The sequence below is a fragment of the Pleuronectes platessa genome, chromosome 5 (assembly GCF_947347685.1).
Source record: "Pleuronectes platessa chromosome 5, fPlePla1.1, whole genome shotgun sequence".
In the NCBI taxonomy this organism is placed as follows: domain Eukaryota; kingdom Metazoa; phylum Chordata; class Actinopteri; order Pleuronectiformes; family Pleuronectidae; genus Pleuronectes; species Pleuronectes platessa.
Genome location: NC_070630.1, coordinates 20,135,022 through 20,158,799, shown reverse-complemented (window position 1 = coordinate 20,158,799; position 23,778 = coordinate 20,135,022). Strand labels below are relative to the sequence as shown.

The window sequence follows — 23,778 nt, the reverse complement described above, 5'->3', positions numbered from 1 at the left end:
TGCTAAAACTTTGATATCTCTTTCATCATCTCAATAGGCAAGATATTTGCACCCGAGGCCTTTTGATTGTTTCAACTTTTTAAATCTCACATTTGGCTTCAACTTTTTAAAACTCACATTTGCCGATATCTTTACTAGCTTTTGATCGAATTTCTTTGGGCTTATTTATATGTTTTAGTAGTCAGGATGGCCGAGCGGTCTAAGGCGCTGCGTTCAGGTCGCAGTCTCCATTGGAGGTGTGGGTTCAAATCCCACTTCTGACAGCTTACCTATGCAGTTACTTGGTCACTGGAGAGATTAACTGCATCGCGTGTTTTCCTTTGCAAACACATTTTGAATTCTATTCACAGCATCTCTCCAAGCATCTGACAGCTTACCTATGCAGTTACTTGGTCACTGGAGAGATTAACTGCATCGGGTGTTTTCCTTTGCAAACACATTTTGAATTCTATTCACAGCATCTCTCCAAGCATCTAACTGGTGGATGAGATTGGCTTGCGGGCCTCAGATTACCACAACTGAATCCAGTGATCCGAGTTCAAATCTCGGTGGGACCTACAGTTAAAGATGTACCACATTTATAGCACTCTTACCTTTCTACATAGTCAAGGTCAGCACCTGAACAACACTGATTGACTCCACATTAGGCTTGCTAAAACTTTGATATCTCTTTCATCATCTCTACAGGCAAGATATTTGCACCCGAGGCCTTTTGATTGTTTCAACTTTTTAAATCTCACATTTGGCTTCAACTTTTTAAAACTCACATTTGCCGATATCTTTACTAGCTTTTGATCGAATTTTTTGGGCTTATTTATATGTTTTAGTAGTCAGGATGGCCGAGCGGTCTAAGGCGCTGGGTTCAAATCCAACTTCTGACAGCTTACCTATGCAGTTACTTGGTCATTGGAGAGATTAACTGCATCTTCTACGAATTCTATTCACAGCATCTCTCCAAGCATCTAACTTGTGGATGAGATGGGCTTGCGGGCCTCAGATTACCTCAACTGAACAGGGTTCCATGGTGTAATGGCTAGCACTCTGGACTCTGAATCCAGTGATCCGAGTTCAAATCTCGGTGGGACCTACAGTTAAAGATGTACCACATTTATAGCACTCTTACCTTTCTACATAGGCAAGGTCAGCACCTGAACAACACTGATTGACTCCACATTAGGCTTGCTAAAACTTTGATATCTCTTTCATCATCTCAATAGGCAAGATATTTGCACCCGAGGCCTTTTGATTGTTTCAACTTTTTAAATCTCACATTTGGCTTCAACTTTTTAAAACTCACATTTGCCGATATCTTTACTAGCTTTTGATCGATTTTTTTGGGCTTATTTATATGTTTTAGTAGTCAGGATGGCCGAGCGGTCTAAGGCGCTGGGTTCAAATCCAACTTCTGACAGCTTACCTATGCAGTTACTTGGTCACTGGAGAGATTAACTGCATCGGGTGTTTTCCTTTGCAAACACATTTTGAATTCTATTCACAGCATCTCTCCAAGCATCTAACTTGTGGATGAGATGGGCTTGCGGGCCTCAGATTACCTCAACTGAACAGGGTTCCATGGTGTAATGGCTAGCACTCTGGACTCTGAATCCAGTGATCCGAGTTCAAATCTCGGTGGGACCTACAGTTAAAGATGTACCACATTTATAGCACTCTTACCTTTCTACATAGTCAAGGTCAGCACCTGAACAACACTGATTGACTCCACATTAGGCTTGCTAAAACTTTGATATCTCTTTCATCATCTCAATAGGCAAGATATTTGCACCCGAGGCCTTTTGATTGTTTCAACTTTTTAAATCTCACATTTGGCTTCAACTTTTTAAAACTCACATTTGCCGATATCTTTACTAGCTTTTGATCGAATTTCTTTGGGCTTATTTATATGTTTTAGTAGTCAGGATGGCCGAGCGGTCTAAGGCGCTGCGTTCAGGTCGCAGTCTCCATTGGAGGCGTGGGTTCAAATCCCACTTCTGACAGCTTACCTATGCAGTTACTTGGTCACTGGAGAGATTAACTGCATCGCGTGTTTTCCTTTGCAAACACATTTTGAATTCTATTCACAGCATCTCTCCAAGCATCTGACAGCTTACCTATGCAGTTACTTGGTCACTGGAGAGATTAACTGCATCGGGTGTTTTCCTTTGCAAACACATTTTGAATTCTATTCACAGCATCTCTCCAAGCATCTAACTGGTGGATGAGATTGGCTTGCGGGCCTCAGATTACCACAACTGAATCCAGTGATCCGAGTTCAAATCTCGGTGGGACCTACAGTTAAAGATGTACCACATTTATAGCACTCTTACCTTTCTACATAGTCAAGGTCAGCACCTGAACAACACTGATTGACTCCACATTAGGCTTGCTAAAACTTTGATATCTCTTTCATCATCTCTACAGGCAAGATATTTGCACCCGAGGCCTTTTGATTGTTTCAACTTTTTAAATCTCACATTTGGCTTCAACTTTTTAAAACTCACATTTGCCGATATCTTTACTAGCTTTTGATCGAATTTTTTGGGCTTATTTATATGTTTTAGTAGTCAGGATGGCCGAGCGGTCTAAGGCGCTGGGTTCAAATCCAACTTCTGACAGCTTACCTATGCAGTTACTTGGTCATTGGAGAGATTAACTGCATCGGGTGTTTTCCTTTGCAAACACATTTTGAATTCTATTCACAGCATCTCTCCAAGCATCTAACTGGTGGATGAGATTGGCTTGCGGGCCTCAGATTACCACAACTGAATCCAGTGATCCGAGTTCAAATCTCGGTGGGACCTACAGTTAAAGATGTACTACATTTATAGCACTCTTACCTTTCTACATAGTCAAGGTCAGCACCTGAACAACACTGATTGACTCCACATTAGGCTTGCTAAAACTTTGATATCTCTTTCATCATCTCAATAGGCAAGATATTTGCACCCGAGGCCTTTTGATTGTTTCAACTTTTTAAATCTCACATTTGGCTTCAACTTTTTAAAACTCACATTTGCCGATATCTTTACTAGCTTTTGATCAAATTTTTTGGGCTTATTTATATGTTTTAGTAGTCAGGATGGCCGAGCGGTCTAAGGCGCTGGGTTCAAATCCAACTTCTGACAGCTTACCTATGCAGTTACTTGGTCACTGGAGAGATTAACTGCATCGGGTGTTTTCCTTTGCAAACACATTTTGAATTCTATTCACAGCATCTCTCCAAGCATCTAACTGGTGGATGAGATTGGCTTGCGGGCCTCAGATTACCACAACTGAATCCAGTGATCCGAGTTCAAATCTCGGTGGGACCTACAGTTAAAGATGTACTACATTTATAGCACTCTTACCTTTCTACATAGTCAAGGTCAGCACCTGAACAACACTGATTGACTCCACATTAGGCTTGCTAAAACTTTGATATCTCTTTCATCATCTCTACAGGCAAGATATTTGCACCCGAGGCCTTTTGATTGTTTCAACTTTTTAAATCTCACATTTGGCTTCAACTTTTTAAAACTCACATTTGCCGATATCTTTACTAGCTTTTGATCGAATTTTTTGGGCTTATTTATGTGTTTTAGTAGTCAGGATGGCCGAGCGGTCTAAGGCGCTGGGTTCAAATCCAACTTCTGACAGCTTACCTATGCAGTTACTTGGTCACTGGAGAGATTAACTGCATCGGGTGTTTTCCTTTGCAAACACATTTTGAATTCTATTCACAGCATCTCTCCAAGCATCTAACTTGTGGATGAGATGGGCTTGCAGGCCTCAGATTACCTCAACTGAACAGGGTTCCATGGTGTAATGGCTAGCACTCTGGACTCTGAATCCAGTGATCCGAGTTCAAATCTCGGTGGGACCTACAGTTAAAGATGTACCACATTTATAGCACTCTTACCTTTCTACATAGTCAAGGTCAGCACCTGAACAACACTGATTGACTCCACATCAGCCTTGCTAAAACTTTGATATGTCTTTCATCATCTCAATAGGCAAGATATTTACACCTGAGGCATTTTGATCGTTTCAACTTTTTAAATCTCACATTTGCCGATATCTTTGCTAGCTTTTGATCGAATTTTTTGGGCTTATTTATATGTTTGATTAGTCAGGATGGCCGAGCGGTCTAAGGTGCTGCCTTCAGGTCGCAGTCTCCATTGGAGGTGTGGGTTCAAATCCAACTTCTGACAGCTTACCTATTCAGTTACTTGGTCACTGGAGAGATTAACTGCATCGGGTGTTTTCCTTTGCAAACACATTTTGAATTCTATTCACAGCATCTCTCCAAGCATCTAACTGGTGGATGAGATTGGCTTGCGGGCCTCAGATTACCACACCTGAATCCAGTGATCCGAGTTCAAATCTCGGTGGGACCTACAGTTAAAGATGTACCACATTTATAGCACTCTTACCTTTCTACATAGTCAAGATCAGCACCTGAACAACACTGATTGACTCCACATTAGGCTTGCTAAAACTTTGATATCTCTTTCATCAACTCTACAGGCAAGATATTTGCACCCGAGGCCTTTTGATTGTTTCAACTTTTTAAATCTCACATTTGGCTTCAACTTTTTAAAACTCACATTTGCCGATATCTTTACTAGCTTTTGATCAAATTTTTTGGGCTTATTTATATGTTTTAGTAGTCAGGATGGCCGAGCGGTCTAAGGCGCTGGGTTCAAATCCAACTTCTGACAGCTTACCTATGCAGTTACTTGGTCACTGGAGAGATTAACTGCATCGGGTGTTTTCCTTTGCAAACACATTTTGAATTCTATTCACAGCATCTCTCCAAGCATCTAACTTGTGGATGAGATGGGCTTGCGGGCCTCAGATTACCTCAACTGAACAGGGTTCCATGGTGTAATGGCTAGCACTCTGGACTCTGAATCCAGTGATCCGAGTTCAAATCTCGGTGGGACCTACAGTTAAAGATGTACCACATTTATAGCACTCTTACCTTTCTACATAGTCAAGGTCAGCACCTGAACAACACTGATTGACTCCACATTAGGCTTGCTAAAACTTTGATATCTCTTTCATCATCTCAATAGGCAAGATATTTGCACCCGAGGCCTTTTGATTGTTTCAACTTTTTAAATCTCACATTTGGCTTCAACTTTTTAAAACTCACATTTGCCGATATCTTTACTAGCTTTTGATCGATTTTTTTGGGCTTATTTATATGTTTTAGTAGTCAGGATGGCCGAGCGGTCTAAGGCGCTGGGTTCAAATCCAACTTCTGACAGCTTACCTATGCAGTTACTTGGTCACTGGAGAGATTAACTGCATCGGGTGTTTTCCTTTGCAAACACATTTTGAATTCTATTCACAGCATCTCTCCAAGCATCTAACTTGTGGATGAGATGGGCTTGCGGGCCTCAGATTACCTCAACTGAACAGGGTTCCATGGTGTAATGGCTAGCACTCTGGACTCTGAATCCAGTGATCCGAGTTCAAATCTCGGTGGGACCTACAGTTAAAGATGTACCACATTTATAGCACTCTTACCTTTCTACATAGTCAAGGTCAGCACCTGAACAACACTGATTGACTCCACATTAGGCTTGCTAAAACTTTGATATCTCTTTCATCATCTCAATAGGCAAGATATTTGCACCCGAGGCCTTTTGATTGTTTCAACTTTTTAAATCTCACATTTGGCTTCAACTTTTTAAAACTCACATTTGCCGATATCTTTACTAGCTTTTGATCGAATTTTTTGGGCTTATTTATATGTTTTAGTAGTCAGGATGGCCGAGCGGTCTAAGGCGCTGCGTTCAGGTCGCAGTCTCCATTGGAGGCGTGGGTTCAAATCCCACTTCTGACAGCTTACCTATGCAGTTACTTGGTCACTGGAGAGATTAACTGCATCGGGTGTTTTCCTTTGCAAACACATTTTGAATTCTATTCACAGCATCTCTCCAAGCATCTAACTTGTGGATGAGATGGGCTTGCGGGCCTCAGATTACCTCAACTGAACAGGGTTCCATGGTGTAATGGCTAGCACTCTGGACTCTGAATCCAGTGATCCGAGTTCAAATCTCGGTGGGACCTACAGTTAAAGATGTACCACATTTATAGCACTCTTACCTTTCTACATAGTCAAGGTCAGCACCTGAACAACACTGATTGACTCCACATTAGGCTTGCTAAAACTTTGATATCTCTTTCATCATCTCTACAGGCAAGATATTTGCACCCGAGGCCTTTTGATTGTTTCAACTTTTTAAATCTCACATTTGGCTTCAACTTTTTAAAACTCACATTTGCCGATATCTTTACTAGCTTTTGATCAAATTTTTTGGGCTTATTTATATGTTTTAGTAGTCAGGATGGCCGAGCGGTCTAAGGCGCTGGGTTCAAATCCAACTTCTGACAGCTTACCTATGCAGTTACTTGGTCACTGGAGAGATTAACTGCATCGGGTGTTTTCCTTTGCAAACACATTTTGAATTCTATTCACAGCATCTCTCCAAGCATCTAACTTGTGGATGAGATGGGCTTGCGGGCCTCAGATTACCTCAACTGAACAGGGTTCCATGGTGTAATGGCTAGCACTCTGGACTCTGAATCCAGTGATCCGAGTTCAAATCTCGGTGGGACCTACAGTTAAAGATGTACCACATTTATAGCACTCTTACCTTTCTACATAGTCAAGGTCAGCACCTGAACAACACTGATTGACTCCACATTAGGCTTGCTAAAACTTTGATATCTCTTTCATCATCTCAATAGGCAAGATATTTGCACCCGAGGCCTTTTGATTGTTTCAACTTTTTAAATCTCACATTTGGCTTCAACTTTTTAAAACTCACATTTGCCGATATCTTTACTAGCTTTTGATCGATTTTTTTGGGCTTATTTATATGTTTTAGTAGTCAGGATGGCCGAGCGGTCTAAGGCGCTGGGTTCAAATCCAACTTCTGACAGCTTACCTATGCAGTTACTTGGTCACTGGAGAGATTAACTGCATCGGGTGTTTTCCTTTGCAAACACATTTTGAATTCTATTCACAGCATCTCTCCAAGCATCTAACTTGTGGATGAGATGGGCTTGCGGGCCTCAGATTACCTCAACTGAACAGGGTTCCATGGTGTAATGGCTAGCACTCTGGACTCTGAATCCAGTGATCCGAGTTCAAATCTCGGTGGGACCTACAGTTAAAGATGTACCACATTTATAGCACTCTTACCTTTCTACATAGTCAAGGTCAGCACCTGAACAACACTGATTGACTCCACATTAGGCTTGCTAAAACTTTGATATCTCTTTCATCATCTCAATAGGCAAGATATTTGCACCCGAGGCCTTTTGATTGTTTCAACTTTTTAAATCTCACATTTGGCTTCAACTTTTTAAAACTCACATTTGCCGATATCTTTACTAGCTTTTGATCGAATTTTTTGGGCTTATTTATATGTTTTAGTAGTCAGGATGGCCGAGCGGTCTAAGGCGCTGCGTTCAGGTCGCAGTCTCCATTGGAGGCGTGGGTTCAAATCCCACTTCTGACAGCTTACCTATGCAGTTACTTGGTCACTGGAGAGATTAACTGCATCGCGTGTTTTCCTTTGCAAACACATTTTGAATTCTATTCACAGCATCTCTCCAAGCATCTGACAGCTTACCTATGCAGTTACTTGGTCACTGGAGAGATTAACTGCATCGCGTGTTTTCCTTTGCAAACACATTTTGAATTCTATTCACAGCATCTCTCCAAGCATCTGACAGCTTACCTATGCAGTTACTTGGTCACTGGAGAGATTAACTGCATCGGGTGTTTTCCTTTGCAAACACATTTTGAATTCTATTCACAGCATCTCTCCAAGCATCTAACTGGTGGATGAGATTGGCTTGCGGGCCTCAGATTACCACAACTGAATCCAGTGATCCGAGTTCAAATCTCGGTGGGACCTACAGTTAAAGATGTACCACATTTATAGCACTCTTACCTTTCTACATAGTCAAGGTCAGCACCTGAACAACACTGATTGACTCCACATTAGGCTTGCTAAAACTTTGATATCTCTTTCATCATCTCTACAGGCAAGATATTTGCACCCGAGGCCTTTTGATTGTTTCAACTTTTTAAATCTCACATTTGGCTTCAACTTTTTAAAACTCACATTTGCCGATATCTTTACTAGCTTTTGATCGAATTTTTTGGGCTTATTTATATGTTTTAGTAGTCAGGATGGCCGAGCGGTCTAAGGCGCTGGGTTCAAATCCAACTTCTGACAGCTTACCTATGCAGTTACTTGGTCATTGGAGAGATTAACTGCATCGGGTGTTTTCCTTTGCAAACACATTTTGAATTCTATTCACAGCATCTCTCCAAGCATCTAACTGGTGGATGAGATTGGCTTGCGGGCCTCAAATTACCACAACTGAATCCAGTGATCCGAGTTCAAATCTCGGTGGGACCTACAGTTAAAGATGTACTACATTTATAGCACTCTTACCTTTCTACATAGTCAAGGTCAGCACCTGAACAACACTGATTGACTCCACATTAGGCATGCTAAAACTTTGATATCTCTTTCATCATCTCAATAGGCAAGATATTTGCACCCGAGGCCTTTTGATTGTTTCAACTTTTTAAATCTCACATTTGGCTTCAACTTTTTAAAACTCACATTTGCCGATATCTTTACTAGCTTTTGATCGAATTTTTTGGGCTTATTTATATGTTTTAGTAGTCAGGATGGCCGAGCGGTCTAAGGCGCTGGGTTCAAATCCAACTTCTGACAGCTTACCTATGCAGTTACTTGGTCACTGGAGAGATTAACTGCATCGGGTGTTTTCCTTTGCAAACACATTTTGAATTCTATTCACAGCATCTCTCCAAGCATCTAACTGGTGGATGAGATTGGCTTGCGGGCCTCAGATTACCACAACTGAATCCAGTGATCCGAGTTCAAATCTCGGTGGGACCTACAGTTAAAGATGTACTACATTTATAGCACTCTTACCTTTCTACATAGTCAAGGTCAGCACCTGAACAACACTGATTGACTCCACATTAGGCTTGCTAAAACTTTGATATCTCTTTCATCATCTCTACAGGCAAGATATTTGCACCCGAGGCCTTTTGATTGTTTCAACTTTTTAAATCTCACATTTGGCTTCAACTTTTTAAAACTCACATTTGCCGATATCTTTACTAGCTTTTGATCGAATTTTTTGGGCTTATTTATATGTTTTAGTAGTCAGGATGGCCGAGCGGTCTAAGGCGCTGGGTTCAAATCCAACTTCTGACAGCTTACCTATGCAGTTACTTGGTCACTGGAGAGATTAACTGCATCGCGTGTTTTCCTTTGCAAACACATTTTGAATTCTATTCACAGCATCTCTCCAAGCATCTAACTTGTGGATGAGATGGGCTTGCAGGCCTCAGATTACCTCAACTGAACAGGGTTCCATGGTGTAATGGCTAGCACTCTGGACTCTGAATCCAGTGATCCGAGTTCAAATCTCGGTGGGACCTACAGTTAAAGATGTACCACATTTATAGCACTCTTACCTTTCTACATAGTCAAGGTCAGCACCTGAACAACACTGATTGACTCCACATCAGCCTTGCTAAAACTTTGATATGTCTTTCATCATCTCAATAGGCAAGATATTTGCACCTGAGGCATTTTGATCGTTTCAACTTTTTAAATCTCACATTTGCCGATATCTTTGCTAGCTTTTGATCGAATTTTTTGGGCTTATTTATATGTTTGATTAGTCAGGATGGCCGAGCGGTCTAAGGTGCTGCCTTCAGGTCGCAGTCTCCATTGGAGGTGTGGGTTCAAATCCAACTTCTGACAGCTTACCTATTCAGTTACTTGGTCACTGGAGAGATTAACTGCATCGGGTGTTTTCCTTTGCAAACACATTTTGAATTCTATTCACAGCATCTCTCCAAGCATCTAACTGGTGGATGAGATTGGCTTGCGGGCCTCAGATTACCACACCTGAATCCAGTGATCCGAGTTCAAATCTCGGTGGGACCTACAGTTAAAGATGTACCACATTTATAGCACTCTTACCTTTCTACATAGTCAAGGTCAGCACCTGAACAACACTGATTGACTCCACATTAGGCTTGCTAAAACTTTGATATCTCTTTCATCATCTCTACAGGCAAGATATTTGCACCCGAGGCCTTTTGATTGTTTCAACTTTTTAAATCTCACATTTGGCTTCAACTTTTTAAAACTCACATTTGCCGATATCTTTACTAGCTTTTGATCAAATTTTTTGGGCTTATTTATATGTTTTAGTAGTCAGGATGGCCGAGCGGTCTAAGGCGCTGGGTTCAAATCCAACTTCTGACAGCTTACCTATGCAGTTACTTGGTCACTGGAGAGATTAACTGCATCGGGTGTTTTCCTTTGCAAACACATTTTGAATTCTATTCACAGCATCTCTCCAAGCATCAAACTTGTGGATGAGATGGGCTTGCGGGCCTCAGATTACCTCAACTGAACAGGGTTCCATGGTGTAATGGCTAGCACTCTGGACTCTGAATCCAGTGATCTGAGTTCAAATCTCGGTGGGACCTACAGTTAAAGATGTACCACATTTATAGCACTCTTACCTTTCTACATAGTCAAGGTCAGCACCTGAACAACACTGATTGACTCCACATTAGGCTTGCTAAAACTTTGATATCTCTTTCATCATCTCAATAGGCAAGATATTTGCACCCGAGGCCTTTTGATTGTTTCAACTTTTTAAATCTCACATTTGGCTTCAACTTTTTAAAACTCACATTTGCCGATATCTTTACTAGCTTTTGATCGAATTTTTTGGGCTTATTTATATGTTTTAGTAGTCAGGATGGCCGAGCGGTCTAAGGCGCTGCGTTCAGGTCGCAGTCTCCATTGGAGGCGTGGGTTCAAATCCCACTTCTGACAGCTTACCTATGCACTTACTTGGTCACTGGAGAGATTAACTGCATCGCGTGTTTTCCTTTGCAAACACATTTTGAATTCTATTCACAGCATCTCTCCAAGCATCTAACTGGTGGATGAGATGGGGTTGCGGGCCTAAGATTACCTCAACTGAACAGGGTTCCATGGTGTAATGGCTAGCACTCTGGACTCTGAATCCAGTGATCCGAGTTCAAATCTCGGTGGGACCTACAGTTAAAGATGTACCACATTTATAGCACTCTTACCTTTCTACATAGTCAAGGTCAGCACCTGAACAACACTGATTGACTCCACATCAGCCTTGCTAAAACTTTGATATGTCTTTCATCATCTCAATAGGCAAGATATTTGCACCTGAGGCATTTTGATCGTTTCAACTTTTTAAATCTCACATTTGCCGATATCTTTGCTAGCTTTTGATCGAATTTTTTGGGCTTATTTATATGTTTGATTAGTCAGGATGGCCGAGCGGTCTAAGGTGCTGCCTTCAGGTCGCAAGTCTCCATTGGAGGTGTGGGTTCAAATCCAACTTCTGACAGCTTACCTATGCAGTTACTTGGTCACTGGAGAGATTAACTGCATCGGGTGTTTTCCTTTGCAAACACATTTTGAATTCTATTCACAGCATCTCTCCAAGCATCTAACTGGTGGATGAGATTGGCTTGCGGGCCTCAGATTACCACAACTGAATCCAGTGATCCGAGTTCAAATCTCGGTGGGACCTACAGTTAAAGATGTACCACATTTATAGCAGTCTTACCTTTCTACATAGTCAAGGTCAGCACCTGAACAACACTGATTGACTCCACATTAGGCTTGCTAAAACTTTGATATCTCTTTCATCATCTCAATAGGCAAGATATTTGCACCCGAGGCCTTTTGATTGTTTCAACTTTTTAAATCTCACATTTGGCTTCAACTTTTTAAAACTCACATTTGCCGATATCTTTACTAGCTTTTGATCGAATTTTTTGGGCTTATTTATATGTTTTAGTAGTCAGGATGGCCGAGCGGTCTAAGGCGCTGGGTTCAAATACAACTTCTGACAGCTTACCTATGCAGTTACTTGGTCACTGGAGAGATTAACTGCATCAGGTGTTTTCCTTTGCAAACACATTTTGAATTCTATTCACAGCATCTCTCCAAGCATCTAACTTGTGGATGAGATGGGCTTGCGGGCCTCAGATTACCTCAACTGAACAGGGTTCCATGGTGTAATGGCTAGCACTCTGGACTCTGAATCCAGTGATCCGAGTTCAAATCTCGGTGGGACCTACAGTTAAAGATGTACCACATTTATAGCACTCTTACCTTTCTACATAGTCAAGGTCAGCACCTGAACAACACTGATTGACTCCACATTAGGCTTGCTAAAACTTTGATATCTCTTTCATCATCTCAATAGGCAAGATATTTGCACCCGAGGCCTTTTGATTGTTTCAACTTTTTAAATCTCACATTTGGCTTCAACTTTTTAAAACTCACATTTGCCGATATCTTTACTAGCTTTTGATCGATTTTTTTGGGCTTATTTATATGTTTTAGTAGTCAGGATGGCCGAGCGGTCTAAGGCGCTGGGTTCAAATCCAACTTCTGACAGCTTACCTATGCAGTTACTTGGTCACTGGAGAGATTAACTGCATCGGGTGTTTTCCTTTGCAAACACATTTTGAATTCTATTCACAGCATCTCTCCAAGCATCTAACTTGTGGATGAGATGGGCTTGTGGGCCTCAGATTACCTCAACTGAACAGGGTTCCATGGTGTAATGGCTAGCACTCTGGACTCTGAATCCAGTGATCCGAGTTCAAATCTCGGTGGGACCTACAGTTAAAGATGTACCACATTTATAGCACTGCTACCTTTCTACATAGTCAAGGTCAGCACCTGAACAACACTGATTGACTCCACATTAGGCTTGCTAAAACTTTGATATCTCTTTCATCATCTCAATAGGCAAGATATTTGCACCCGAGGCCTTTTGATTGTTTCAACTTTTTAAATCTCACATTTGGCTTCAACTTTTTAAAACTCACATTTGCCGATATCTTTACTAGCTTTTGATCGAATTTCTTTGGGCTTATTTATATGTTTTAGTAGTCAGGATGGCCGAGCGGTCTAAGGCGCTGCGTTCAGGTTGCAGTCTCCATTGGAGGCGTGGGTTCAAATCCCACTTCTGACAGCTTACCTATGCAGTTACTTGGTCACTGGAGAGATTAACTGCATCGCGTGTTTTCCTTTGCAAACACATTTTGAATTCTATTCACAGCATCTCTCCAAGCATCTGACAGCTTACCTATGCAGTTACTTGGTCACTGGAGAGATTAACTGCATCGGGTGTTTTCCTTTGCAAACACATTTTGAATTCTATTCACAGCATCTCTCCAAGCATCTAACTGGTGGATGAGATTGGCTTGCGGGCCTCAGATTACCACAACTGAATCCAGTGATCCGAGTTCAAATCTCGGTGGGACCTACAGTTAAAGATGTACCACATTTATAGCACTCTTACCTTTCTACATAGTCAAGGTCAGCACCTGAACAACACTGATTGACTCCACATTAGGCTTGCTAAAACTTTGATATCTCTTTCATCATCTCTACAGGCAAGATATTTGCACCCGAGGCCTTTTGATTGTTTCAACTTTTTAAATCTCACATTTGGCTTCAACTTTTTAAAACTCACATTTGCCGATATCTTTACTAGCTTTTGATCGAATTTTTTGGGCTTATTTATATGTTTTAGTAGTCAGGATGGCCGAGCGGTCTAAGGCGCTGGGTTCAAATCCAACTTCTGACAGCTTACCTATGCAGTTACTTGGTCATTGGAGAGATTAACTGCATCGGGTGTTTTCCTTTGCAAACACATTTTGAATTCTATTCACAGCATCTCTCCAAGCATCTAACTGGTGGATGAGATTGGCTTGCGGGCCTCAGATTACCACAACTGAATCCAGTGATCCGAGTTCAAATCTCGGTGGGACCTACAGTTAAAGATGTACTACATTTATAGCACTCTTACCTTTCTACATAGTCAAGGTCAGCACCTGAACAACACTGATTGACTCCACATTAGGCTTGCTAAAACTTTGATATCTCTTTCATCATCTCTACAGGCAAGATATTTGCACCCGAGGCCTTTTGATTGTTTCAACTTTTTAAATCTCACATTTGGCTTCAACTTTTTAAAACTCACATTTGCCGATATCTTTACTAGCTTTTGATCGAATTTTTTGGGCTTATTTATATGTTTTAGTAGTCAGGATGGCCGAGTGGTCTAAGGCGCTGGGTTCAAATCCAACTTCTGACAGCTTACCTATGCAGTTACTTGGTCACTGGAGAGATTAACTGCATCGGGTGTTTTCCTTTGCTAACACATTTTGAATTCTATTCACAGCATCTCTCCAAGCATCTAACTTGTGGATGAGATGGGCTTGCGGGCCTCAGATTACCTCAACTGAACAGGGTTCCATGGTGTAATGGCTAGCACTCTGGACTCTGAATCCAGTGATCCGAGTTCAAATCTCGGTGGGACCTACAGTTAAAGATGTACCACATTTATAGCAGTCTTACCTTTCTACATAGTCAAGGTCAGCACCTGAACAACACTGATTGACTCCACATTAGGCTTGCTAAAACTTTGATATCTCTTTCATCATCTCAATAGGCAAGATATTTGCACCCGAGGCCTTTTGATTGTTTCAACTTTTTAAATCTCACATTTGGCTTCAACTTTTTAAAACTCACATTTGCCGATATCTTTACTAGCTTTTGATCGAATTTTTTGGGCTTATTTATATGTTTTAGTAGTCAGGATGGCCGAGCGGTCTAAGGCGCTGGGTTCAAATACAACTTCTGACAGCTTACCTATGCAGTTACTTGGTCACTGGAGAGATTAACTGCATCAGGTGTTTTCCTTTGCAAACACATTTTGAATTCTATTCACAGCATCTCTCCAAGCATCTAACTTGTGGATGAGATGGGCTTGCGGGCCTCAGATTACCTCAACTGAACAGGGTTCCATGGTGTAATGGCTAGCACTCTGGACTCTGAATCCAGTGATCCGAGTTCAAATCTCGGTGGGACCTACAGTTAAAGATGTACCACATTTATAGCACTCTTACCTTTCTACATAGTCAAGGTCAGCACCTGAACAACACTGATTGACTCCACATTAGGCTTGCTAAAACTTTGATATCTCTTTCATCATCTCAATAGGCAAGATATTTGCACCCGAGGCCTTTTGATTGTTTCAACTTTTTAAATCTCACATTTGGCTTCAACTTTTTAAAACTCACATTTGCCGATATCTTTACTAGCTTTTGATCGAATTTTTTGGGCTTATTTATATGTTTTAGTAGTCAGGATGGCCGAGCGGTCTAAGGCGCTGGGTTCAAATCCAACTTCTGACAGCTTACCTATGCAGTTACTTGGTCATTGGAGAGATTAACTGCATCGGGTGTTTTCCTTTGCAAACACATTTTGAATTCTATTCACAGCATCTCTCCAAGCATCTAACTGGTGGATGAGATTGGCTTGCGGGCCTCAGATTACCACAACTGAATCCAGTGATCCGAGTTCAAATCTCGGTGGGACCTACAGTTAAAGATGTACTACATTTATAGCACTCTTACCTTTCTACATAGTCAAGGTCAGCACCTGAACAACACTGATTGACTCCACATTAGGCTTGCTAAAACTTTGATATCTCTTTCATCATCTCTACAGGCAAGATATTTGCACCCGAGGCCTTTTGATTGTTTCAACTTTTTAAATCTCACATTTGGCTTCAACTTTTTAAAACTCACATTTGCCGATATCTTTACTAGCTTTTGATCGAATTTTTTGGGCTTATTTATATGTTTTAGTAGTCAGGATGGCCGAGTGGTCTAAGGCGCTGGGTTCAAATCCAACTTCTGACAGCTTACCTATGCAGTTACTTGGTCACTGGAGAGATTAACTGCATCGGGTGTTTTCCTTTGCTAACACATTTTGAATTCTATTCACAGCATCTCTCCAAGCATCTAACTTGTGGATGAGATGGGCTTGCGGGCCTCAGATTACCTCAACTGAACAGGGTTCCATGGTGTAATGGCTAGCACTCTGGACTCTGAATCCAGTGATCCGAGTTCAAATCTCGGTGGGACCTACAGTTAAAGATGTACCACATTTATAGCACTCTTACCTTTCTACATAGTCAAGGTCAGCACCTGAACAACACTGATTGACTCCACATTAGGCTTGCTAAAACTTTGATATCTCTTTCATCATCTCAATAGGCAAGATATTTGCACCCGAGGCCTTTTGATTGTTTCAACTTTTTAAATCTCACATTTGGCTTCAACTTTTTAAAACTCACATTTGCCGATATCTTTACTAGCTTTTGATCGAATTTTTTGGGCTTATTTATATGTTTTAGTAGTCAGGATGGCCGAGCGGTCTAAGGCGCTGGGTTCAAATCCAACTTCTGACAGCTTACCTATGCAGTTACTTGGTCACTGGAGAGATTAACTGCATCGGGTGTTTTCCTTTGCAAACACATTTTGAATTCTATTCACAGCATCTCTCCAAGCATCTAACTGGTGGATGAGATTGGCTTGCGGGCCTCAGATTACCACAACTGAATCCAGTGATCCGAGTTCAAATCTCGGTGGGACCTACAGTTAAAGATGTACTACATTTATAGCACTCTTACCTTTCTACATAGTCAAGGTCAGCACCTGAACAACACTGATTGACTCCACATTAGGCTTGCTAAAACTTTGATATCTCTTTCATCATCTCTACAGGCAAGATATTTGCACCCGAGGCCTTTTGATTGTTTCAACTTTTTAAATCTCACATTTGGCTTCAACTTTTTAAAACTCACATTTGCCGATATCTTTACTAGCTTTTGATCGAATTTTTTGGGCTTATTTATATGTTTTAGTAGTCAGGATGGCCGAGCGGTCTAAGGCGCTGGGTTCAAATCCAACTTCTGACAGCTTACCTATGCAGTTACTTGGTCACTGGAGAGATTAACTGCATCGGGTGTTTTCCTTTGCAAACACATTTTGAATTCTATTCACAGCATCTCTCCAAGCATCTAACTTGTGGATGAGATGGGCTTGCGGGCCTCAGATTACCTCAACTGAACAGGGTTCCATGGTGTAATGGCTAGCACTCTGGACTCTGAATCCAGTGATCCGAGTTCAAATCTCGGTGGGACCTACAGTTAAAGATGTACCACATTTATAGCACTCTTACCTTTCTACATAGTCAAGGTCAGCACCTGAACAACACTGATTGACTCCCCACATTAGGCTTGCTAAAACTTTGATATCTCTTTCATCATCTCAATAGGCAAGATATTTGCACCCGAGGCCTTTTGATTGTTTCAACTTTTTAAATCTCACATTTGGCTTCAACTTTTTAAAACTCACATTTGCCGATATCTTTACTAGCTTTCGATCGAATTTTTTGGGCTTATTTATATGTTTTAGTAGTCAGGATGGCCGAGCGGTCTAAGGCGCTGCGTTCAGGTCGCAGTCTCCATTGGAGGCGTGGGTTCAAATCCCACTTCTGACAGCTTACCTATGCAGTTACTTGGTCACTGGAGAGATTAACTGCATCGCGTGTTTTCCTTTGCAAACACATTTTGAATTCTATTCACAGCATCTCTCCAAGCATCTAACTGGTGGATGAGATGGGGTTGCGGGCCTAAGATTACCTCAACTGAACAGGGTTCCATGGTGTAATGGCTAGCACTCTGGACTCTGAATCCAGTGATCCGAGTTCAAATCTCGGTGGGACCTACAGTTAAAGATGTACCACATTTTTAGCACTCTTACCTTTCTACATAGTCAAGGTCAGCACCTGAACAACACTGATTGACTCCACATCAGCCTTGCTAAAACTTTGATATGTCTTTCATCATCTCAATAGGCAAGATATTTGCACCTGAGGCATTTTGATCGTTTCAACTTTTTAAATCTCACATTTGCCGATATCTTTGCTAGCTTTTGATCGAATTTTTTGGGCTTATTTATATGTTTGATTAGTCAGGATGGCCGAGCGGTCTAAGGTGCTGCCTTCAGGTCGCAGTCTCCATTGGAGGTGTGGGTTCAAATCCAACTTCTGACAGCTTACCTATGCAGTTACTTGGTCACTGGAGAGATTAACTGCATCGGGTGTTTTCCTTTGCAAACACATTTTGAATTCTATTCACAGCATCTCTCCAAGCATCTAACTGGTGGATGAGATTGGCTTGCGGGCCTCAGATTACCACACCTAAATCCAGTGATCCGAGTTCAAATCTCGGTGGGACCTACAGTTAAAGATGTACCACATTTATAGCACTCTTACCTTTCTACATAGTCAAGGTCAGCACCTGAACAACACTGATTGACTCCACATTAGGCTTGCTAAAACTTTGATATATCTTTCATCATCTCTACAGGCAAGATATTTGCACCCGAGGCCTTTTGATTGTTTCAACTTTTTAAATCTCACATTTGGCTTCAACTTTTTAAAACTCACATTTGCCGATATCTTTACTAGCTTTTGATCGAATTTTTTGGGCTTATTTATATGTTTTAGTAGTCAGGATGGCCGAGCGGTCTAAGGCGCTGGGTTCAAATCCAACTTCTGACAGCTTACCTATGCAGTTACTTGGTCACTGGAGAGATTAACTGCATCGGGTGTTTTCCTTTGCAAACACATTTTGAATTCTATTCACAGCATCTCTCCAAGCATCTAACTGGTGGATGAGATGGGCTTGCGGGCCTAAGATTACCTCAACTGAACAGGGTTCCATGGTGTAATGGCTAGCACTCTGGACTCTGAATCCAGTGATCCGAGTTCAAATCTCGGTGGGACCTACAGTTAAAGATGTACCACATTTATAGCACTCTTACCTTTCTACATAGTCAAGGTCAGCACCTGAACAACACTGATTGACTCCACATTAGGCTTGCTTAAACTTTGATATCTCTTTCATCATCTCAATAGGCAAGATATTTGCACCCGAGGCCTTTTGATTGTTTCAACTTTTTAAATCTCACATTTGGCTTCAACTTTTTAAAACTCACATTTGCCGATATCTTTACTAGCTTTTGATCGAATTTTTTGGGCTTATTTATATGTTTTAGTAGTCAGAATGGCCGAGCGGTCTAAGGCGCTGGGTTCAAATCCAACTTCTGACAGCTTACCTATGCAGTTACTTGGTCACTGGAGAGATTAACTGCATCGGGTGTTTTCCTTTGCAAACACATTTTGAATTCTATTCACAGCATCTCTCCAAGCATCTAACTGGTGGATGAGATTGGCTTGCGGGCCTCAGATTACCACAACTGAATCCAGTGATCCGAGTTCAAATCTCGGTGGGACCTACAGTTAAAGATGTACTACATTTATAGCACTCTTACCTTTCTACATAGTCAAGGTCAGCACCTGAACAACACTGATTGACTCCACATTAGGCTTGCTAAAACTTTGATATCTCTTTCATCATCTCTACAGGCAAGATATTTGCACCCGAGGCCTTTTGATTGTTTCAACTTTTTAAATCTCACATTTGGCTTCAACTTTTTAAAACTCACATTTGCCGATATCTTTACTAGCTTTTGATCGAATTTTTTGGGCTTATTTATATGTTTTAGTAGTCAGGATGGCCGAGCGGTCTAAGGCGCTGGGTTCAAATCCAACTTCTGACAGCTTACCTATGCAGTTACTTGGTCACTGGAGAGATTAACTGCATCGGGTGTTTTCCTTTGCAAACACATTTTGAATTCTATTCACAGCATCTCTCCAAGCATCTAACTTGTGGATGAGATGGGCTTGCGGGCCTCAGATTACCTCAACTGAACAGGGTTCCATGGTGTAATGGCTAGCACTCTGGACTCTGAATCCAGTGATCCGAGTTCAAATCTCGGTGGGACCTACAGTTAAAGATGTACCACATTTATAGCACTCTTACCTTTCTACATAGTCAAGGTCAGCACCTGAACAACACTGATTGACTCCCCACATTAGGCTTGCTAAAACTTTGATATCTCTTTCATCATCTCAATAGGCAAGATATTTGCACCCGAGGCCTTTTGATTGTTTCAACTTTTTAAATCTCACATTTGGCTTCAACTTTTTAAAACTCACATTTGCCGATATCTTTACTAGCTTTTGATCGAATTTTTTGGGCTTATTTATATGTTTTAGTAGTCAGGATGGCCGAGCGGTCTAAGGCGCTGCGTTCAGGTCGCAGTCTCCATTGGAGGCGTGGGTTCAAATCCCACTTCTGACAGCTTACCTATGCAGTTACTTGGTCACTGGAGAGATTAACTGCATCGCGTGTTTTCCTTTGCAAACACATTTTGAATTCTATTCACAGCATCTCTCCAAGCATCTAACTGGTGGATGAGATGGGGTTGCGGGCCTAAGATTACCTCAACTGAACAGGGTTCCATGGTGTAATGGCTAGCACTCTGGACTCTGAATCCAGTGATCCGAGTTCAAATCTCGGTGGGACCTACAGTTAAAGATGTACCACATTTATAGCACTCTTACCTTTCTACATAGTCAAGGTCAGCACCTGACCAACACTGATTGACTCCACATCAGCCTTGCTAAAACTTTGATATGTCTTTCATCATCTCAATAGGCAAGATATTTGCACCTGAGGCATTTTGATCGTTTCAACTTTTTAAATCTTACATTTGCCGATATCTTTGCTAGCTTTTGATCGAATTTTTTGGGCTTATTTATATGTTTGATTAGTCAGGATGGCCGAGCGGTCTAAGGTGCTTCCTTCAGGTCGCAGTCTCCATTGGAGGTGTGGGTTCAAATCCAACTTCTGACAGCTTACCTATGCAGTTACTTGGTCACTGGAGAGATTAACTGCATCGGGTGTTTTCCTTTGCAAACACATTTTGAATTCTATTCACAGCATCTCTCCAAGCATCTAACTGGTGGATGAGATTGGCTTGCGGGCCTCAGATTACCACAACTGAATCCAGTGATCCGAGTTCAAATCTCGGTGGGACCTACAGTTAAAGATGTACCACATTTATAGCACTCTTACCTTTCTACATAGTCAAGGTCAGCACCTGAACAACACTGATTGACTCCACATTAGGCTTGCTAAAACTTTGATATCTCTTTCATCATCTCTACAGGCAAGATATTTGCACCCGAGGCCTTTTGATTGTTTCAACTTTTTAAATCTCACATTTGGCTTCAACTTTTTAAAACTCACATTTGCCGATATCTTTACTAGCTTTTGATCGAATTTTTTGGGCTTATTTATATGTTTTAGTAGTCAGGATGGCCGAGCGGTCTAAGGCGCTGGGTTCAAATCCAACTTCTGACAGCTTACCTATGCAGTTACTTGGTCACTGGAGAGATTAACTGCATCGGGTGTTTTCCTTTGCAAAAACATTTTGAATTCTATTCACAGCATCTCTCCAAGCATCTAACTTGTGGATGAGATGGGCTTGCGGGCCTCAGATTACCTCAATTGAACAGGGTTCCATGGTGTAATGGCTAGCACTCTGGACTCTGAATCCAGTGATCCGAGTTCAAATCTCGGTGGGACCTACAGTTAAAGATGTACCACATTTATAGCACTCTTACCTTTCTACATAGTCAAGGTCAGCACCTGAACAACACTGATTGACTCCACATTAGGCTTGCTAAAACTTTGATATCTTTTTCATCATCTCAATAGGCAAGATATTTGCACCCGAGGCCTTTTGATTGTTTCAACTTTTTAAATCTCACATTTGGCTTCAACTTTTTAAAACTTACATTTGCCGATATCTTTACTAGCTTTTGATCGAATTTTTTGGGCTTATTTATATGTTTTAGTAGTCAGGATGGCCGAGCGGTCTAAGGCGCTGGGTTCAAATCCAACTTCTGACAGCTTACCTATGCAGTTACTTGGTCACTGGAGAGATTAACTGCATCGGGTGTTTTCCTTTGCAAACACATTTTGAATTCTATTCACAGCATCTCTCCAAGCATCTAACTGGTGGATGAGATTGGCTTGCGGGCCTCAGATTACCACAACTGAATCCAGTGATCCGAGTTCAAATCTCGGTGGGACCTACAGTTAAAGATGTACTACATTTATAGCACTCTTACCTTTCTACATAGTCAAGGTCAGCACCTGAACAACACTGATTGACTCCACATCAGCCTTGCTAAAACTTTGATATGTCTTTCATCATCTCAATAGGCAAGATATTTGCACCCGAGGCATTTTGATCGTTTCAACTTTTTAAATCTCACATTTGCCGATATCTTTGCTAATTTTTGATCGAATTTTTTGGGCTTATTTATATGTTTGAGTAGTCAGGATGGCCGAGCGGTCTAAGGATCTGCTTTCAGGTCGCAGTTTCCATTGGAGGCGTGGGTTCAAATCCAACTTCTGACAGCTTACCAATGCAGTTATTTGGTCGTCATGAAGGATATATGGTCACTGGAGAGATTAACTGCATCGGGTGTTTTCCTTTGCAAACACATTTTGAATTCAATTCACAGCATCTCTCCAAGCATCTAACTGGTTGATGTGATGGGCTGGCGGGCCTAAGATTACCACAACTGAACAGGGTTCCATGGTGTAATGGCTAGCACTCTGGACTCTGAATCCAGCGATCCAGCGGTGGGACCTACAGTTAAAGATGTACCACATTTATAGCACTCTTACCTTTCTACATAGTCAAGGTCAGCACCTGAACAACACTGATTGACTCCACATCAGCCTTGCTAAAACTTTGATATGTCTTTCATCATCTCAATAGGCAAGATATTTAAACCCGAGGCATTTTGATCGCTTCAACTTTTTAAAACTCACTTAAAACTCAAGCTTTTGATTGAGGTACCGTTATATAGGTATGCCAGGTTTGGCCAGATTTGGGCAAGCTCGTACTTTCTGTGTATCAAAGTTTTGCACTAAAAAACATAAATTTTATATTTACATACATACATATCTGGAAACGGAGGACAACTCATCAACTTCACATGCACGTAATTTTGTGACCACCCTTTAAAATCACCGTTTTTTCAAGCCTCATTGTCCAACAGTACTTCCTTTCTTCAGGTATTTTGTCCTCTTTTTCTTCTCTGGTTTTTGTTTTAAAGGGGTATCTTCCACTTTGCATATATCCCAATATTGCTTTTAATTTACCTGACAGAACGTAGCAGTAGACCATTATGTAGGTATGCCAGGTTTGGGCAAGGTCGTATTTTCTGTCTATCAAAGTTTTGCAATAGAAAACAGCAAGTTCATACTTACATACTTACATACATACATATCTTGAAACGGAGGACAATTCATCACATTCACATGCACATGTTTGTGTGACCACCCTTTAAAATCAGTTTTTCTGGTCCTTTTGTTCTTAGTGATGTACAATACGTGGGACACTTGTAGGCACTTTACATTAAAGCAAAAAAGTCCTGGAAATGTCCCAAACTTGTGGTTACTGAAGTGCAATACTTGGAACACTTGTAGGCACTTTAAATTATAGCAAAATGCCTAGAAATGTCACGACATATTATCCTTGATTTGGGCTTTTTTTATATTTACCATTGCGAGTTACTTGGTCATCATGAAGAAAGTATGGTCACTGGAGAGATTAACTGCATTGGTTGATTTCGTTTGCAAAACTCATTTTGAATACAACTCTGTATCTCTTTCAGCGTCTCAATAGGCAAGAAATTTGAACTCAATGCATTGTGATCGCTTCAACTTATTAAAACTCACTATAGCTGATGTCTTTGCTTGCTTTGGGTTGAATTCATTGGGCTTATTCTCAGTTCTTACTCTCAGCAAAGCTTTGACAGTAAAAATCTATTCAATTCGGGACTGAAGCCACTG

At 41.2% G+C, this 23,778-nt stretch overlaps 30 non-coding genes across 30 annotated transcripts; all 30 read left to right on the top strand.

Annotated features, from left to right (window-relative positions):
- Positions 1–180: 180 nt before the first annotated feature.
- Positions 181–263, top strand: trnal-cag (transfer RNA leucine (anticodon CAG)). Its single transcript has one exon. It is a non-coding gene; the product is annotated as a tRNA-Leu (tRNA).
- A 752-nt stretch (positions 264–1,015) lies between these two features.
- On the top strand, positions 1,016–1,087 carry trnaq-cug (transfer RNA glutamine (anticodon CUG)). Its single transcript has one exon. It is a non-coding gene; the product is annotated as a tRNA-Gln (tRNA).
- A 479-nt stretch (positions 1,088–1,566) lies between these two features.
- Positions 1,567–1,638, top strand: trnaq-cug (transfer RNA glutamine (anticodon CUG)). Its single transcript has one exon. It is a non-coding gene; the product is annotated as a tRNA-Gln (tRNA).
- Positions 1,639–1,911: 273 nt separating this feature from the next.
- On the top strand, positions 1,912–1,994 carry trnal-cag (transfer RNA leucine (anticodon CAG)). Its single transcript has one exon. It is a non-coding gene; the product is annotated as a tRNA-Leu (tRNA).
- A 1,793-nt stretch (positions 1,995–3,787) lies between these two features.
- On the top strand, positions 3,788–3,859 carry trnaq-cug (transfer RNA glutamine (anticodon CUG)). Its single transcript has one exon. It is a non-coding gene; the product is annotated as a tRNA-Gln (tRNA).
- Positions 3,860–4,852: 993 nt separating this feature from the next.
- Positions 4,853–4,924, top strand: trnaq-cug (transfer RNA glutamine (anticodon CUG)). Its single transcript has one exon. It is a non-coding gene; the product is annotated as a tRNA-Gln (tRNA).
- A 479-nt stretch (positions 4,925–5,403) lies between these two features.
- Positions 5,404–5,475, top strand: trnaq-cug (transfer RNA glutamine (anticodon CUG)). Its single transcript has one exon. It is a non-coding gene; the product is annotated as a tRNA-Gln (tRNA).
- Positions 5,476–5,747: 272 nt separating this feature from the next.
- trnal-cag (transfer RNA leucine (anticodon CAG)) lies at positions 5,748–5,830 on the top strand. The gene has a single exon. It is a non-coding gene; the product is annotated as a tRNA-Leu (tRNA).
- Positions 5,831–5,985: 155 nt separating this feature from the next.
- trnaq-cug (transfer RNA glutamine (anticodon CUG)) lies at positions 5,986–6,057 on the top strand. Its single transcript has one exon. It is a non-coding gene; the product is annotated as a tRNA-Gln (tRNA).
- A 479-nt stretch (positions 6,058–6,536) lies between these two features.
- On the top strand, positions 6,537–6,608 carry trnaq-cug (transfer RNA glutamine (anticodon CUG)). Its single transcript has one exon. It is a non-coding gene; the product is annotated as a tRNA-Gln (tRNA).
- Positions 6,609–7,087: 479 nt separating this feature from the next.
- trnaq-cug (transfer RNA glutamine (anticodon CUG)) lies at positions 7,088–7,159 on the top strand. Its single transcript has one exon. It is a non-coding gene; the product is annotated as a tRNA-Gln (tRNA).
- Positions 7,160–7,431: 272 nt separating this feature from the next.
- On the top strand, positions 7,432–7,514 carry trnal-cag (transfer RNA leucine (anticodon CAG)). Its single transcript has one exon. It is a non-coding gene; the product is annotated as a tRNA-Leu (tRNA).
- A 1,901-nt stretch (positions 7,515–9,415) lies between these two features.
- Positions 9,416–9,487, top strand: trnaq-cug (transfer RNA glutamine (anticodon CUG)). Its single transcript has one exon. It is a non-coding gene; the product is annotated as a tRNA-Gln (tRNA).
- Positions 9,488–10,480: 993 nt separating this feature from the next.
- On the top strand, positions 10,481–10,552 carry trnaq-cug (transfer RNA glutamine (anticodon CUG)). The gene has a single exon. It is a non-coding gene; the product is annotated as a tRNA-Gln (tRNA).
- Positions 10,553–10,824: 272 nt separating this feature from the next.
- On the top strand, positions 10,825–10,907 carry trnal-cag (transfer RNA leucine (anticodon CAG)). Its single transcript has one exon. It is a non-coding gene; the product is annotated as a tRNA-Leu (tRNA).
- A 155-nt stretch (positions 10,908–11,062) lies between these two features.
- trnaq-cug (transfer RNA glutamine (anticodon CUG)) lies at positions 11,063–11,134 on the top strand. The gene has a single exon. It is a non-coding gene; the product is annotated as a tRNA-Gln (tRNA).
- Positions 11,135–12,128: 994 nt separating this feature from the next.
- trnaq-cug (transfer RNA glutamine (anticodon CUG)) lies at positions 12,129–12,200 on the top strand. The gene has a single exon. It is a non-coding gene; the product is annotated as a tRNA-Gln (tRNA).
- Positions 12,201–12,679: 479 nt separating this feature from the next.
- Positions 12,680–12,751, top strand: trnaq-cug (transfer RNA glutamine (anticodon CUG)). The gene has a single exon. It is a non-coding gene; the product is annotated as a tRNA-Gln (tRNA).
- A 273-nt stretch (positions 12,752–13,024) lies between these two features.
- Positions 13,025–13,107, top strand: trnal-cag (transfer RNA leucine (anticodon CAG)). Its single transcript has one exon. It is a non-coding gene; the product is annotated as a tRNA-Leu (tRNA).
- Positions 13,108–14,390: 1,283 nt separating this feature from the next.
- trnaq-cug (transfer RNA glutamine (anticodon CUG)) lies at positions 14,391–14,462 on the top strand. The gene has a single exon. It is a non-coding gene; the product is annotated as a tRNA-Gln (tRNA).
- Positions 14,463–14,941: 479 nt separating this feature from the next.
- On the top strand, positions 14,942–15,013 carry trnaq-cug (transfer RNA glutamine (anticodon CUG)). The gene has a single exon. It is a non-coding gene; the product is annotated as a tRNA-Gln (tRNA).
- A 989-nt stretch (positions 15,014–16,002) lies between these two features.
- trnaq-cug (transfer RNA glutamine (anticodon CUG)) lies at positions 16,003–16,074 on the top strand. Its single transcript has one exon. It is a non-coding gene; the product is annotated as a tRNA-Gln (tRNA).
- A 989-nt stretch (positions 16,075–17,063) lies between these two features.
- On the top strand, positions 17,064–17,135 carry trnaq-cug (transfer RNA glutamine (anticodon CUG)). Its single transcript has one exon. It is a non-coding gene; the product is annotated as a tRNA-Gln (tRNA).
- A 274-nt stretch (positions 17,136–17,409) lies between these two features.
- Positions 17,410–17,492, top strand: trnal-cag (transfer RNA leucine (anticodon CAG)). Its single transcript has one exon. It is a non-coding gene; the product is annotated as a tRNA-Leu (tRNA).
- A 155-nt stretch (positions 17,493–17,647) lies between these two features.
- trnaq-cug (transfer RNA glutamine (anticodon CUG)) lies at positions 17,648–17,719 on the top strand. The gene has a single exon. It is a non-coding gene; the product is annotated as a tRNA-Gln (tRNA).
- Positions 17,720–18,712: 993 nt separating this feature from the next.
- Positions 18,713–18,784, top strand: trnaq-cug (transfer RNA glutamine (anticodon CUG)). Its single transcript has one exon. It is a non-coding gene; the product is annotated as a tRNA-Gln (tRNA).
- Positions 18,785–19,773: 989 nt separating this feature from the next.
- On the top strand, positions 19,774–19,845 carry trnaq-cug (transfer RNA glutamine (anticodon CUG)). The gene has a single exon. It is a non-coding gene; the product is annotated as a tRNA-Gln (tRNA).
- A 274-nt stretch (positions 19,846–20,119) lies between these two features.
- Positions 20,120–20,202, top strand: trnal-cag (transfer RNA leucine (anticodon CAG)). The gene has a single exon. It is a non-coding gene; the product is annotated as a tRNA-Leu (tRNA).
- Positions 20,203–20,357: 155 nt separating this feature from the next.
- Positions 20,358–20,429, top strand: trnaq-cug (transfer RNA glutamine (anticodon CUG)). Its single transcript has one exon. It is a non-coding gene; the product is annotated as a tRNA-Gln (tRNA).
- Positions 20,430–21,422: 993 nt separating this feature from the next.
- Positions 21,423–21,494, top strand: trnaq-cug (transfer RNA glutamine (anticodon CUG)). The gene has a single exon. It is a non-coding gene; the product is annotated as a tRNA-Gln (tRNA).
- Positions 21,495–23,778: the final 2,284 nt, after the last annotated feature.